This window comes from Lissotriton helveticus, chromosome 9 (assembly GCF_964261635.1).
Source record: "Lissotriton helveticus chromosome 9, aLisHel1.1, whole genome shotgun sequence".
Taxonomy (NCBI): Eukaryota; Metazoa; Chordata; class Amphibia; order Caudata; family Salamandridae; genus Lissotriton; species Lissotriton helveticus.
In genome coordinates, this window is record NC_136070.1 from 268,097,659 (window position 1) to 268,113,733 (window position 16,075).

Here is a 16,075-nt window from a genome sequence, read left to right on the forward strand (position 1 = left end):
CCGTACAGGTACAGGCCAATTCAATGCATATATAACTGTGGACAATGAAGATCCTTATTTGAATGCATTAAATTACAAAGAAGTGTATTGTTTTCATCATCACGCACAGCATTACATACATCGAAATAGCTATCCCAGAGAAATTTGCAATGACACACAGTCTGGAGCATTCAGAAGCTCCACTTCTTAATAGTCATCCAATTTTTTTTTTTTTAAATGTCCCTATTTCCAGAGTGATAACAGATTCCTTCCTTCTGCTTTCTATTTTTCACAATGTCCACAACAACTGAAAAACTACCAACAGGTTGATCTATTTAGAGGACTTAATCAAATGTGGCTAGCCCAATAGAGACAGGAGTATTTGGGCAACCAAATATTGGCAAGTGCAGGGCAAAGAAACCCTATTCAGAGCATGAATTATACCCAAAGAAGTGGTTTTCCTGAATTAAACAATACAGCAGACTACCTGTATGGTATTGGGAACTATGAAAGACCTTAAAACCCCATCTATACCAAAAGTTGATTCAACAGTGTACACCAATCGGTGACCCCCAAATCAATAAATGCAATGATCCAGAATGGACCTTATAATTCCGCACAATTCTCTCTGGAAGATTCACTCTTAAGGCACCATGATTCTAATATATGCATGCCTATGAACCCCCTTTCTTACCTGCGGTCCACTCCGGAGTCCGCGTTGCTGCCTCTTCCTCAACGCCGACGTGCCTGTGGCAAAAGAGAGGAATAAAGGGTTAAACCGGGCGTGACCCAGAGAAAAGCACCGACATTAATGAAGGACAACTCTATCATACAACAGGTGGTCGAGCTCCGATAGCCCTGAATCAATCAGGATGGAATGAAGGAGGGGACAAAAATGCTGCAGCCCGCGGAACCAGAGAGAGATGAGAGGGCAAGGAAGTGTCAGGTGTGGTGGAATCCTGCACCAAGACACCAGAAGGAGAAGAGGGAACCATATCCAAAAGAAACAACGCCACCAGCCTCAACGAGTCCCAGGAGGTGTGGAACAAAGAGTGGTGGACGCTGCCGGAGGACGCTGGTTGGCCGGCTGCAACTCAGGAGAGTTGTGCCGTAGCAGGTAAGTGATTTAAGGAAGGTAACGGGGCTTAGCACGGGCTTGAGGGGATACTGGGTTAAACTCATGCTGTATTTAGCTGTCTTTCCTCCTACACCGCGCATACTTTAGCCGCATATCTTGGGAGAAATAAGACATTCAATACTAGGAACGCCACAGGCACCTATGATGTTGTTTAAAGCCACAATTCTGTTATTCATGTGTTGAGGTTGAGAGACGAGCACTAATATTTAAATTAGGATATGTTCACTCGTGCAAGACACTACTGTGTGTATAGCGAGAGACATTGGTAGAGAGGCTGAGGAGCCTAATCAGCCACAATTTTGCAAAGAGTCTAACCTGATAAAAAGAAAAGGGAGACTTTAAAAACCTATTGGAACCATAGAAGGAAAGCCCCGACTTCTCAGAGGAAGCTTCAGGGTGAAATTGTTTCAGACCCAAGTTGGGTCATATGTGAACATCACTATATTAATCACTATTACGGGTGAGGTGATGCCTTAAAGTAAACCAGGTGGTCAATGCAAACCTCATACTTACTGCTCTTTCTTGTGGCTGGATTCAAAATGTTAGAGCATTTCAGAGTGATGTTTGGAGCAAAAAGTGTTAACTCATACCCTGTTAATATCGTACTGGTCAGGTGCTGGGTCTGAATTATATTTTAGATATCCACTAAGGGCCCGATGTAGGTCGGTCGGTAACGGCCGAAAATCGGTATTTTCGGCCGTTACCGATCGGTAAATAGGTGATTGGCATGTAGGGGGCTTTATTTTACCGAATCGGTAAAATTACCGAATCGGTAATTTTACCGATTCGGTAAAATAAAAAAATCGGTAAATTTACCGAATCTGAGCCACCCATATGTAGGTGGGACTCTTCAGAGTCCCAGGAGCCTTACCAAATCGGTATTTTACCATCAAATAAATTTGATGGTAAAATACCGATTCCGGTGTGCATGCAAATGTGTGCATGCACACCTATGCCATGTGACAGGCAGACCTGCCCTTAGGGCATGTATGCCTGCCACATGGCACCCGAGCCTGTTTTGGGGGTGCCAGAGGGTGTCAAAGTGACACCCCCTGCACCCTTGTGGAAATCGGTATTTACCGATTCGGTAAATACCGAATCGGTAATGCCCATTCATTCCTATGGGCTTCATAGCCCATAGGAATGAATGGGCATTACCGATTCGGTATTTACCAAATCGGTAAATACCGAAATCATCTGATTCGGTATTCCAGCACATCTGGAATACCTACATGTCGACCCCATAGATTTACCGATTTTTAATTACCGTAATCGGTAAAATTCGGTAATTTAAAATCGGTAAATCTATTTCACCTACATCTGGCCCTAAATGTGGTACCATAACTGTCAAATTGTGACCTTAAATATACATTTCAGAGGAGAAATATGCGCATGACATATTCCTTCCAACATGGGACCGTGCCAAGCTACAACCATCTTTTGCATACATACATTTGTAATAATCAGGTTTTACCTAAAGCAGGAGCATTACATGAAGCATTTTTCAATTACAAAAAGACAGCTTCACACTGATTAGTCCAAGGAAGCGGCATGCATACGTGCTTTAATGTTAAAGCATTAGAAAACAACAATGGGTTGCCCGGTGTCCCTCAGGACCTGAGATTAGGATTAAATAAAATAAACAGCGGTCCTGTCGGGTGTGTCAATTTCTTTTAAGATTCAAAACAATGTTGGCTTGTAATCACAATTCAATTTTTTGTTTGTAAAAGAACAATGTAACACACACCGGAGAGAAGTTTCAATGTATATATTTGAAGATCAAATCAAATATTCAAGGCTAAAGCAATATACAAATTTAGTTACGCACAAAGGGAATCAAGTGACTGTGGTGACTTGTGGTGATAGGTGATATGAAAAAGACACTATATACAATACAACAATGCAGTGCAGTGAACCGGGGGAGAAAATTGTGGTTCGTCTTGACAACTTTGTACATATGGCCCAGAGTCAATTCAATTTTTTCTTTATATACATGGGCAGTGTAAAGACATATTGTATTTGTCGACGTTTCGACCCAAATTGTAGCGCAGGGTATGATGCGCCGTAGAAGGGTCTTCTTCAGGACAAGGGAGGGGGGCGCGGAGGTATGTAGCCTGTTGGTTTAATAATAAGAATTTGGGTCAGGTGTGTGCTAAAAAACGGGAGCCATAGTGAATTGTTATGAGGGGGGAAAGGCTTACCGAAGTGCAGAATGCTAAAAAGTCTCTGCAGAGTCGGGGTCCGAGCAAATCAGTTCAAGTTACCTGGGAAGGGGTTGACAAAAGCTGCATCAGTGTCTGAGCATATATTGCCAGAAGCTTTAGGTGTTGGGCAAGGGTCCAGCAGATAAATGACCTTAATTAATTTCTTTCAGGACGTTAGATCTCCACCAGCCGGTTGGAGTCTGTGACCAGTTCACGTGTGTATACTGAAAAGAATGGAGATAAAAGCGATTGAGTGAAGGGGCACTAGTAGCGCATGGCCGCTCTGCGTTCTAGGAGCATTCATGGTTAAGATGGGCAAACGTGATTCAAAGGGTTTACATAAGTAGTGAGTTTCTGTGCCTGTAGCTTGACATTTCAAAAGGGAAAGTTCAAATATGCGCACCGGGTGCCTTCGTGATTAAATTATAAAATGTTTGAAGGAGCATAAACGGGTAAAGAGTTATAATGATTAAGCGGCGTGAGACCTGGGTTTGCAGCATTATCCCAATTCGGGTTAATTAGTAGCGCGTTTCGTTAATGTAAAACACACGTCCGAAATTATTTCAGTAGGAGCACGTCTGGACGGGTGACAAAAATTAAATACAGTCGGGTTACGAGGCCTTCAGTCAGTGCGGGGCATGTTTAAAGGGATTTCTAATCTCTTACCGTATTCAAGCCGCGTCCTGCCTTCTCTTGCTGTGAGATGAAGAATGAGGCCAGGACGCGGGGTGTATTTAAATGAGTAGCCCTGTGTGCATGTAACATGCACGCCTGCTAATCAGGTCATGACGCAGACTATGTAAACGTGTTGAAGCACACGTAATGGTTCATATGAAAGCAGGTTTTGTTTTAACAAAAACATTTGTACATTTACGTGAACTGAGGTCCAAGTTAGATAGTTGGGTACTAGAGTGTAATGTGAACTCAAAAAGTATAGGGAATTTACATATTCATGTTCCCAGGTTGTTTGATATTTCTTTAACACATAAATATTGGGTTCAAGAGTTGTCACACATATGGTTAATATATCATTAAAAAGCAATTGCAATCGCTTTTATCTCCATTCTTTTCAGTATACACAAGTGAACTGGTCACAGACTCCAACCGGCTGGTGGAGATCTAACGTCCTGAAAGAAATTAATTAAGGTTAGTTATCAGCTGGACCCTTGCCCAACACCTAAAGCATCAGCCAATATATGCTCAGTCACTGATGCAGCTTTTGTCAACCCCTCCCCAGGTAACTTGAACTGATTTGCTCGGACCCCGCCTCTGCAGAGACTTTTTAGCATTCTGCACTTCGGTAAGTCTTCCCCCCCTCATAACAATTCACTAAGGCTCCCGTTTTTTAACACAACCCAGACCCAAATTCTTATTATTAAACCAACAGGCTACATACCTCCACCCCCGCCCCCTTGTCCTGAAGAAGACCCTTCTAAGACACATCATACCCTGCTCTACAATTTGGGTCAAAACGTCAACGCATACAATATGTGTTTACACTGCCCATGTATATAAAGAAAAATTTGAATTAACTCTGGGCAATATGTACAAAGTTGTCAAGACGAACCACAATTTTCTTCCCCTGTTCACTGCACTGCATTGTTGTATTGTATATAGTGTGTTTTTCATATCACCTATCACCACAAGTCACCACAGTCACTTGATTCCCTTTGTGCGTAACTAAATATGTATATTGCTTTAGCCTTGAATATTTGATTTGATCTTCAAATATATAAATTGAAACTTCTCTCCGGTGTGTGTTACATTGTTCTTTTACAAAAAAAACTTTTGAATTGTGATTACAAGCCAATATTGTTTTGAATCTTAAAAGAAATTGATACACACAAGAGGACCGCTGTTTAATGTTAAAGCAAGCAGGGGTTTTATAATTAGTGAAAAATTTGGTAATAAAACGCACAGATATTAGACTGAGTCAGTGGTTTCTGCAAGTTCTGCACCAATGATATCCTATGTTGCTGTAGCGTCTTACCCCTCTTCGACAGGAGGAGACCTAAATAGGTAACCTTCTGTTGACAATACTGTAAATGGAAAAGAGATACTTTGTCCCAAGGAAGTTAAGTGATGCAATAATTTCACTGTAGTCTGTTTGCAACCTTCTGCTGCATTGCTATGTCTCCAATGAGTGGCTCGTGAGCTACCAGTAGATCACCAGGTACCTGTGAGTAGCTTTCCTGTGTGCAGTCCAACCTGCATTTTAAAAATAAAACCCACGCATTCAAGACAACATTTCTTTAGTATTTTCACAACTCATAAACTGATGTCTACAGAAAAATAGTTGACATTTTGAAAATGTACTTACAGCTATTACTTCAGTTGGATATATTTATTACTCATAATTATATCTTGGCGCAAGGGAGTATTAAAGATATTTTTGTATCTAGTACCCATGTAATATTTCAGTTCAAATTGTCAAAGCCTTTTTAAAAACAATTTGTATGTATTACTGCTGAAAACCCTGGCTATTGCACCAATGTGATCACTACTGATACTATTGGATGGGGTGGTCACTTTTTCATGACTAGTGACTTTTTTTACAGAAAATGTTGGAGACCCCATACTAAAATTCAGTTGTTGTGAAATAGGGCTTTGAACAGAGATGCCAGAAAATCCCACATGTGTATTAACTTTATCTGAGAAACAACAGGATATGTAGGGACTACTATCTTGTTACTTTCTATCGAATTAATCACAAATCGATAAACTTGTATCCTGTATTCCATCCCCTCTTTTAAGGACAGGAAGAATAGGGCTATTACATACATTAGAGGAAACTTCCTTAAAGGGAGTAAAGAAATCAGGGACGGACTCACCCTGTCTTTGCTTACAAGCAGTAAGGAGCATCCAATATATTTTCCGTGCCAGAATTATCATCTTTATATAAGTTAGTATGTAGCCAGGGAGGTCCAGTATGAGCTGACTAATTTTCTGACTAGGTTTCCTATCCCTATCAGCTGCTACTATAGCAGTCTAATCTCCTCCTAACTCAACAACATGATCCTGTTCCCGGGTGAGTCGCTACATATCTGGTGGCAGGATCATACCCAAAAATATATCAATATCTACTAAAGTCATGATACAGGAATCAATGGCTACCTGTACATCATCATAAAATACTCTAGGATTTTTCCGTATGTCTCTTAAGGAGGCTTTTAATGTAAGTTCCTCCGTCCTTTTCCAGGGCGTATTTATTCAATTATACAAAAAATGGGCTCTAGCAATGGGATTATTAGGGTCATGATTATCTGCATTCCCTCTTCCAGGAATGAACTGTGGCGCAGCTTCCCTCATGGGTCTTATTCGAGGAGAGGAAGAAAGTTCATTATGATATCCAATTATCATTGCTATGGCATTATTAACTCTATTTACAGGGAAGGCCCCTATCTGACACTGTTGATTAATAGTTTTAACTTCATCTGGGCCATTCTGTCCTGTATAAGTATGGGCGAATTTTGTGGGTCTGCGTTCCGCAAAATTCACGCGAAATCGCAAAAAAATCTGCGAATTTGTGGATTTTCCCGCGAACTAGCGGATTTTTTTGCAATTTGCACTCTACTCAACTGGAGTACTCTACTGGCTAATCAGTAAGTGCTACCTCGTTGGGTAAATGTATAGTGCTTTTCCTACACTGCAGCTGCGTAAAGGGCCAGAAGACTTGCCTCCAGTGACCATGTGTGCTTGTAACTTTGCCACCGCGCCAAAAGGCACCGAGGTCCCTTGAGTGAGCTGTCCATCATAGTTGGGAAAGGGCGGGAAGACGTTTCATACCGCTAGTGTGTGGTGCGGGGCTTCTATGCGGGTCAACATGCCTCTCGTGTGTAAAGGGTCAGAGAGCGAGCAGGGCAGAAGATGAGGAGAAAGCAGCCTCCTGGTCACAGGAACTAGACCGGGGTGCGCTCGAGAAACTCATGGATGCAAAGACCTCTCTCAAGTATTACAGCTAATTTTCGACGGCAGATATGGGGTTAAAGCACACTTGCCTAGCCTCGACCGTGCTCACTAATGTTTTGGGCTGATTAAAATGTTACTGAATTTGAGCTTCAACTCGGGCTCCTGCTTTATATCTGTAAGTGCTTCCTGTTGAGGTTTAATTTTTGTGACAGGAGCCTCGTGCCAGAATGAATCCTGCCCTGCATAGTTATCCACGAAAATGCCACCGTTTTGTGCAATACCTCTACTCAACTGGAGTACTTTCTACTGGCTAATCAGTGAGTGCTACCTCGTTGGGTAAATGTATTGTGCTTTTCCTACACTGCAGCTGCGTAAAGGGCCAGAAGATTTGCCTCCAGTGACCTTGTGTGCCTGTAACTTTGCCACCATGGCAAAAGGCGCTGAGGTCCCTTGAGTGAGCTGTCCATCATAGTTGGGAAAGGGCGGGAAGACGTTTGATACCGCTAGTGTGTGGTGCGGGGCTGCTATGCGTGTCAACATGCCTCTTGTGTATAAAGGGTCAGAGAGCGAGGAGGGCAGCAGATGAGGAGAAAGCAGCCTTCTGGTCACAGGAACTACACGGGGTTGCACTCGAGAAACTCATGGATGCAAAGACCTTCCTCGAGTATTACAGCTAATTTTCGACGGCAGATATGGGGTTAAAGCACACTTGCCCAGCCTCGACCGTGCTCACTAATGTTTTGGGCGATTAAAACGTTACTGAATTTGAGCTTCAACTCGGGCACCTGCTTTATATCTGTAAGTGCTTCCTGTTGAGGTTTAATTTTTGTGACAGGAGCCTCGTGGCAGAATGAATCCTGCCCTGCATAGTTATCCACGAAGATGCCACCGTTTTGTGCAATCCCTCTTATCAACTGGAGTACTTTCTACTGGCTAATCAGTAAGTGCTACCTCGTTGGGTAAATGTATAGTGCTTTTCCTACACTGCAGCTGTGTAAAGGGCCAGAAGATTTGCCTCCAGTGACCCTGTGTGCCTGTAACTTTGCCACCGCGCCAAAAGGCGCAGAGGTCCCTTGAGTGAGCTGTCCATCATAGTTGGGAAAGGGCGGGAAGATGTTTGATACCGCTAGTGTGTGGTGCGGGGCTTCTATGCGTGTCAACATGCCTCTTGTGTATAAAGGGTCAGAGAGCGAGCAGGGCAGCAGATGAGGAAAAAGCAGCCTCCTGGTCACAGGAACTACACGGGGGTTGCGCTCGAGAAACTCATGGATGCAAAGACCTCCCTCAAGTATTACAGCTAATTTTCGACGGCAGATATGGGGTTAAAGCACACTTGCCAAGCCTCGACCGTGCTCACTAATGTTTTGGGCTGATTAAACGTTACTGAATTTGAGCTTCAACTTGGGCACCTGCTTTATATCTGTAAGTGCTTCCTGTTGAGGTTTAATTTTTGTGACAGGACCTCGTGCCAGAATGAATCCTGCCCTGCACAGTTATCCACGAAGATGCCACCGTTTTGTGCAATCCCTCTACTCAACTGGAGTACTTTCTACTGGCTAATCAGTAAGTGCTACCTCGTTGGGTAAATGTATAGTGCTTTTCCTACACTGCAGCTGTGTAAAGGGCCAGAAGATTTGCCTCCAGTGACCCTGTGTGCCTGTAACTTTGCCACCGCGCCAAAAGGCGCAGAGGTCCCTTGAGTGAGCTGTCCATCATAGTTGGGAAAGGGCGGGAAGATGTTTGATACCGCTAGTGTGTGGTGCGGGGCTGCTATGCGTGTCAACATGCCTCTTGTGTATAAAGGGTCAGAGAGCGAGCAGGGCAGCAGATGAGGAAAAAGCAGCCTCCTGGTCACAGGAACTACACGGGGGTTGCGCTCGAGAAACTCATGGATGCAAAGACCTCCCTCAAGTATTACAGCTAATTTTCGACGGCAGATATGGGGTTAAAGCACACTTGCCCAGCCTCGACCGTGCTCACTAATGTTTTGGGCTGATTAAACGTTACTGAATTTGAGCTTCAACTTGGGCACCTGCTTTATATCTGTAAGTGCTTCCTGTTGAGGTTTAATTTTTGTGACAGGACCTCGTGCCAGAATGAATCCTGCCCTGCACAGTTATCCACGAAGATGCCACCGTTTTGTGCAATCCCTCTACTCAACTAGAGTACTTTCTACTGGCTAATCAGTGAGTGCTACCTCGTTGGGTAAATGTATAGTGCTTTTCCTACACTGCAGCTGCGTAAAGGGCCAGAAGATTTGCCTCCAGTGACCTTGTGTGCCTGTAACTTTGCCACCATGGCAAAAGGCTCTGAGGTCCCTTGAGTGAGCTGTCCATCATAGTTGGGAAAGGGCGGGAAGACGTTTGATACCGCTAGTGTGTGGTGCGGGGCTGCTATGCGTGTCAACATGCCTCTTGTGTATAAAGGGTCAGAGAGCGAGCAGGGCAGCAGATGAGGAAAAAGCAGCCTCCTGGTCACAGGAACTACACGGGGGTTGCGCTCGAGAAACTCATGGATGCAAAGACCTCCCTCAAGTATTACAGCTAATTTTCGACGGCAGATATGGGGTTAAAGCACACTTGCCCAGCCTCGACCGTGCTCACTAATGTTTTGGGCTGATTAAAACATTACTGAATGTGAGCTTCAACTCGGGCACCTGCTTTATTAATATCTGTAAGTGCTTCCTGTTGAGGTTTAATTTTTGGCCCACAGGAAGCACTTATAGAGTTAAGGCAGGTGCCCGAGTTGAAGCTAACTTTGTAACCATTTTAGAATGGCGCCGGGAAGCTGCCAGAGTTGAAGTTGCAACTTCAACTCTGGCAGCTTGCCGGCGCCATTCTAAAATGGTTACAAAGTTAGCTTCAACTCGAGCACCTGCCTTAAATGTAAGTCCTTCCTGTGGGCCCAAAAAAAATTCGCCCGCGAGCTGATTTGCTTGGCAATTTCACGAGTCACGCAGATCGCGAAATTGCCAAAAAAACGCAAATTCCGCGAGCGGAACGGATTTTTGGCCCACACTTAGTCCTGTAGTCATCTCCCATTGGTCTATAAGTTGATGAGAAAGCTTATTTATCAAACAAAGAAGTTCGCCCTCTGAAAAATCCTGTATCTGATCTATCATTCCTTCTACTTCCATTTCTAAATCACTTAACCACTTCAGTACTGTCAACCTTATTGCGTCCTGATGAAACTAAGGTACAGTAGAACAAAGTATTTGAGGGGTGGAGATAGAGACCGTAAGTACGGGATCATCCATCCTTTCAGGTGCAGTGGCCTGGGATGGGGGTGCAGTGGCCTGACATGGAGGCGCAGTGGCTTGGGATGGGGAAGGTAAGGGATGTACCGTACTGGTTGGAAAATAGGGAGCTGGACAACCGCGGGCAAGGGAGGTGGAGCCGGGGGTACAGGGGGAATGACATTTGGTGGTCTAGGGGGAAGAGGTGTTAAGGGTACATATGGGGGTGGGGGTCGTTCAATAAATAATCTATCAATATCTGAATTCACATCTTCTTGGTGGACCTGAACTGCTACTGTTGGTCTAATTATATATTCCTTAGATATTAATAACCTAGGCTCTCTATCTAAATATTCCTTTTTCTCCTGAACTTCCTTATCCTTCAATTCCTTATACTTCTGATACTCTGTCTTCCTTTGCTGCTTCCTTTGTACCTTCTCTGCCTTGAGCTGCCACTCCTTCACTTCTTTCCTCCACATACACAAACTGTCAAAAATAGCTGGCCTAACTTTCTTTAAAAAAACAATTGTTTCTCTAGATACTCGAGTTTGTGAAGGTCCATGGTTCCCTCTAATGGCCATTGCAACTGGGGATCCCCTTTTGTATATTTGTTCCACAATGCATTATACATGATGGGACAAATACCATATTTGATGTACATCTCAAAATTCGGCGTACCGTCTGGTGCTGCTGGCTGACTTGCTTCCAAAATGCTCTGCTTATCGCAGCAGCAACAACAAAACTTCCAAGGCGTACTAAGTACAGGCATGTTATATAAGATATAAAAAACTTATAAACAGAGATAAATAAAAAATATTCCCACATAACCTGTAAAGAAAAAATGTTAATCAAAACAAGTAGCAAGTCCCAAAACAGAGTCAAATTTCAACAGATACCAAACAAATGCCAAGGCAGATACAAAACAAATCCTAACCAAATGAACCGGTTCAATACAGATGTCCAGAATCTGCTCCACGGAATCCGTCTGATGCTTATAAGGGTCCACCTCCAAATGTCACAAACCCTCTCGTACAAATACACAGAGGCCTTGAGCCATTAGGCGAGGGATAAAAAGAACAGGGAAGGGAAAGGGAAGGCTCAGCAGGGGAAGGGATATACCTGAAACGACAAAACATATACTTAGTACCATTCAAGTGAGGACAGTCTACTCTCATATGATCTCACTAAATGAAACCTAAGTACCTTATGGTATGGATGAAACCAGCCTGGATGAAATACACTTCATTCACCTCTTGCCATTCAATGAATCCTATTGGAAGATAAACACAGGTCAGACACAAAGCATAACCTATGGGCCCCATAGATCAACAGGTTCATACTCCTAAGCCCCACATACCATGACAGTAGGCAAAAGGTAGTTTAAACTGGTTTCTGGTAATACAGCTCCTGGCTGTGATAGAACAAGAAATAAGAGTCTATGGTATTCAAAGGGTAAAACAGATTCCTTATTTGCAGAAACGGTAATGCGTGGGATGCAAAAACCACAACACTCCGCTCTACTTGCCATAAGATAATCCACGATAAATAGCCATGTTCCCTTGAAGGAGTTTAGAACAAACTAAGGGGCCGATTAGGATGGCGGACGGACTTGCGTCCGTCCGCCACCCCTGAGTTGGAGGGACCGTCCGCATGGGCAGCGGCGGTCCCTCCATAGCAATTAGGATGTGACCGCCACCCTGGCGGTCACATCCTGTATGTTTTACATTGCGGCGGATGCTGCTTGAAGCAGCATCCGCCGCAATGCAAAAAACGAAAGGTGTGCATTTGCATGCACAAAGCGGCAGGCACCGCGCGGTGCCTGCCGCTTCGTGCACGCAAGGGCAGGGGGGTACCATAGGTACCCCCCATGTGCACCCCCCACGCAACCTTCACCCAGGGGGCCCGCAACGGGCCCCCAAAGTGACTGTCCGTATGCTTTTCCACGGCGGAAAAGCCGCCGCGGAAAAGCATGACTCACCCTGCATCCTAATATGGCTGGCGGTGTCTGATAGACACCGCCAGCCATGTTATTGCTTTTCCGCCGTGGTCGCCTTCCGACCGCGGCGGAAAAGCGGCGGACGGATTGGGAGACCCACCAGCCATCCTGATTTGGCGGTGGGTCTTTCAGGCCTCCTCGGCGGATTTCCCGCATACTCCGGGCCGGCGGTGGCTTCCGCCGGCCCGGAGTATGCGGGAAATCCGCCATCCTAATGACCCCCTAAATGTATTCTCAAGTATGTCCAATAGCGAGTAATCCTCCTCGCTCCTGATAAGGAACCAAAATGAAGAAAAGGGCGAAAAACAAGGCAAGACACGGTAGCGTGTAGATGCGACCACCAACACGCTCCGCGAGAGATTAACCCCACAACCGGATTAAACAATAGTTATTCAAGGGCAGAACCCTTCGAAGCACTCCTTGGAGTTATCGCACTCCTGTGAAGAACAAAACGGTAACGCGTGGCTGTTAACCACCGCGCTCCGCTCTCTGTAGATAAACACACTCGGTGAAACAGAACCCTGCCCTCGAGTAGTTGGCGCTCAGGGCAATTCCGAGCATACCTGGATCAAGATGGCAAAACAGGATCCCAACAGGCGCCGATCCAGCTAGCCGATGGGCGGTCACACGGCGTCTACGAATCCTTCCTGGAACCCGGAACAAGCAACGAATTACACGCAACAGGAAGCGTGTTGGAATTGTACAAATACTCCCCTTCGCTGGGGAGTCTGGGAGTTGTAGTCTGCACTCCCGTTTCTGATTTCAGAGTCCTTTGTCTAAACGCTTACACCCACAGATGTTTCGCAATGCAGGCGCAAACCAGATTTTCCTGACAACAGATTTACCTTATGTGTAGTCTTCGACTCCCACCTGTTGATCCTCCCTGATCCAAAAACGACCATCCGAAGGCCCCAGTCAAGGCCACCCGCCGCCAGGAAGATCAGAGTCGGAGAGTTGAAAAATCACCTTGGACCATGAGCAACACTAGCCTCTTTAGGTGGTGCTCCCCTCAGCAAAGTTCATCTTACCAACACAATCTCCTCCCCTGGTCTGACTGCAAGCCTTTGATGGGGCCCCGAGTTCAGGCACCAATTTGTGGAGCAGATTATTTTTAATCTGCTGGTGCAGGGTCACCACTTCGCCACGGGTTCTGAACAAGTAAAGAGGAATCAACACTGGAGCGAAGGTCAAACCATTGGTCATTTATTAAGCATTTATGAATGGGTCTCCATCCGACGAGCACCAGAGAGATTCTCAAGAAGAGAGCACACTGAACGATGATTACATGGGTTTTTATAGAAAAGATCACAGACAACGCCCAGAGGTAAATACAGCTCTAAGAAGAACACACAAATGAGACAATCGGTAAGAATCAACAACCTTGGTGTCTTGCGTAACTGTCGCGTCCTGAAGCTGCACAACAAGATATGCTATTTGAAAACACTTTATCTAAGGCTTTACCATAGTTTAAAGAACCCACTGCAGACATCAGCTGTTCTTTTGTGCTGACTTTGCATGTTTACGCAGCCTACAATGTCCCAATCTAGATTCTCTACCAATGTTTATACAGGTGCTGTGTCAAGGACAGAGCCAGGCTGAAAACAGGACAGAGGTGAGCATGGATGAGGCACAGCTGAATTAAAAAATAAAAGAATCAGATTTTACATTTTCACACTTTTTGATGATCTGGCGACACCATCGTATCGTGAGGAACACTTAGAAGCAAAGCAAAGAAAACCACATCAGCTGTATCTAGGAAAAGAAGGAAGCCCATCACCCAAGAACTCTTACCTAGGTGAAGAGAAACATCCGTATACCTCTGTGTACCAAATACAAACTCAAAATTCTGAAACCTATGCAGCTTCCTTGTCAATTTATCCGCCCTTCCCTCCTACAGTATAGTGTGGGCAAGCTGTGCCAACACAGTCTTTCGGCAGTGAAGGAGCATTTCAAGACCACTACTTACCTGTCCCTGGTGAACTGCAGTATGTCAGTCCCTCTGTGAGAATCTTATTGGCAGCAAGACTAGGAAGATAAAACGAACATCGGGCATCAGGCAGAATCAGAACAGAATAGAGACTAATGCAAAAGGAGGCAGGGCAAGAGGGTGAAAGTAGACAGCCATGAAAACTAAAGAGGGACTCATCTCACAAGATAGTCGAGGAAGAGCAAAACTCTCGACAGGGGATGCTGAGAAGAGGAGGCGCTGAAGAGGAGAAAACGCAGTGGAAAGAGCCTGAACATGGAGGCAAAGTGCCAAAGGAAGGAGATGCGAGTACGGAGGAGGACATTTGATGTGAAGAATTGTGGTCCCCTTCAGTGGAGGCAATCCAGAATGCCACAGCCCAGGAAGGCTTTGGCAATCAAGTGCTACCAGTGTCCATTTAATAGAATAGTGAAGGAGAGAAGGCAAGGTGGATGTTGTGAAGACTTTCTTTTAATTTCCTCTTGGACACACTTTGGATGACTTATCCTGACCCTGAAACAAGCCAGATGCAATACAAGGCTTACTCTCCTCTAGAGAATTAAGTATATCACATAACTAGCTCTGTTCTTCAGGCAAATTGCCTTTAGTTTTTTTGTTCGGGTTGAGGCAAACCAGCGCATGGTCGACGGGGTAAATCAAGGAAATACCATAACCTTCATTTACTTTTTCTCTTCCAATCTTGTTATGGATAATAGTGGAAGGAAGCGTTGTTCGTTGGTGGAGGATCTGTCCGTATGCTTAGATGGAAAAAATAGATCCTCCTATCAAGCCCACTTTTTTTTTTATCTTCCTTCAATTTACTTACCTAGATTTTACCTCTTTACACCAAGGTACATTGAACGGAGTTCGATGAAGAGCCACCTGTAAGCAGGGAGAAGATAACATAAATTAAACAAGGAAGATGCTTATGCATTGATAGACATTATTTCTTTTTTTTCACTCAAGTCTTGGTTTGTCAAATAAACCACCATTGCACAGCAACTGTCTAAGAAGTCTTCTAAGCCTTTTTTTCTGCCTGCCCTTCCACACCTTAATTAAAGGAAAGGAATTAGTTACTTACCTGTACACTATAGTTCTCCAGTATTATCTTTCATAGATTCACATGCTTGTATCTTCCCCGTCGTTATGGTGGAAGTCTCACGGTAACAGAATGACCAAAGCAGTATCATAGAGAAGAAAATACTGCCTAGAAAAGCCCATAGGGACTGTATTATTTGGTAACCAGACCTCCTCATTGTTTGGTCCAAAAGTCAGCCAATCAGCATTACTGCCCTGACCTCACACTCCCCAGCAGAACCTTCCTGCCTCAGATTTCCAGCCCCAAGTGCGAGACATGGATAAATACCGAGATAACAGGTTCTACCTGAGAAACGGGGAGGTGGGCGGGCGCATGTGAATCTATGAAAGATAATACTGGAGAACTATTGTGTACAGGTAAGTAACTAATTCCTTCTTACATCTTTCATAGATTCACATGCTTGTATCAGAGTAGCAAGTAGTACCCAAAATCTGGAGCGTTTCCATGGTAGAACTCAGCAGAATGGTTCTGTTGCCTAGATACTTTTAAAACATAATTTGAATATACGCATAGCAAATAAGAATAAAACCGAACATCATTCATTGCATA

At 44.4% G+C, this 16,075-nt stretch overlaps 1 long non-coding RNA gene across 1 annotated transcript in view; it reads right to left on the minus strand.

Annotated features, from left to right (window-relative positions):
* The window catches only part of LOC144782715 (uncharacterized), a 319,661-nt gene that overhangs the window by 226,932 nt on the left and 76,654 nt on the right, over positions 1 to 16,075 (minus strand). The window contains exon 2 of the long non-coding RNA XR_013601219.1: positions 674 to 726. This is a non-coding gene — a long non-coding RNA (uncharacterized LOC144782715). The remainder of the gene's footprint in view (positions 1 to 673; positions 727 to 16,075) is intronic.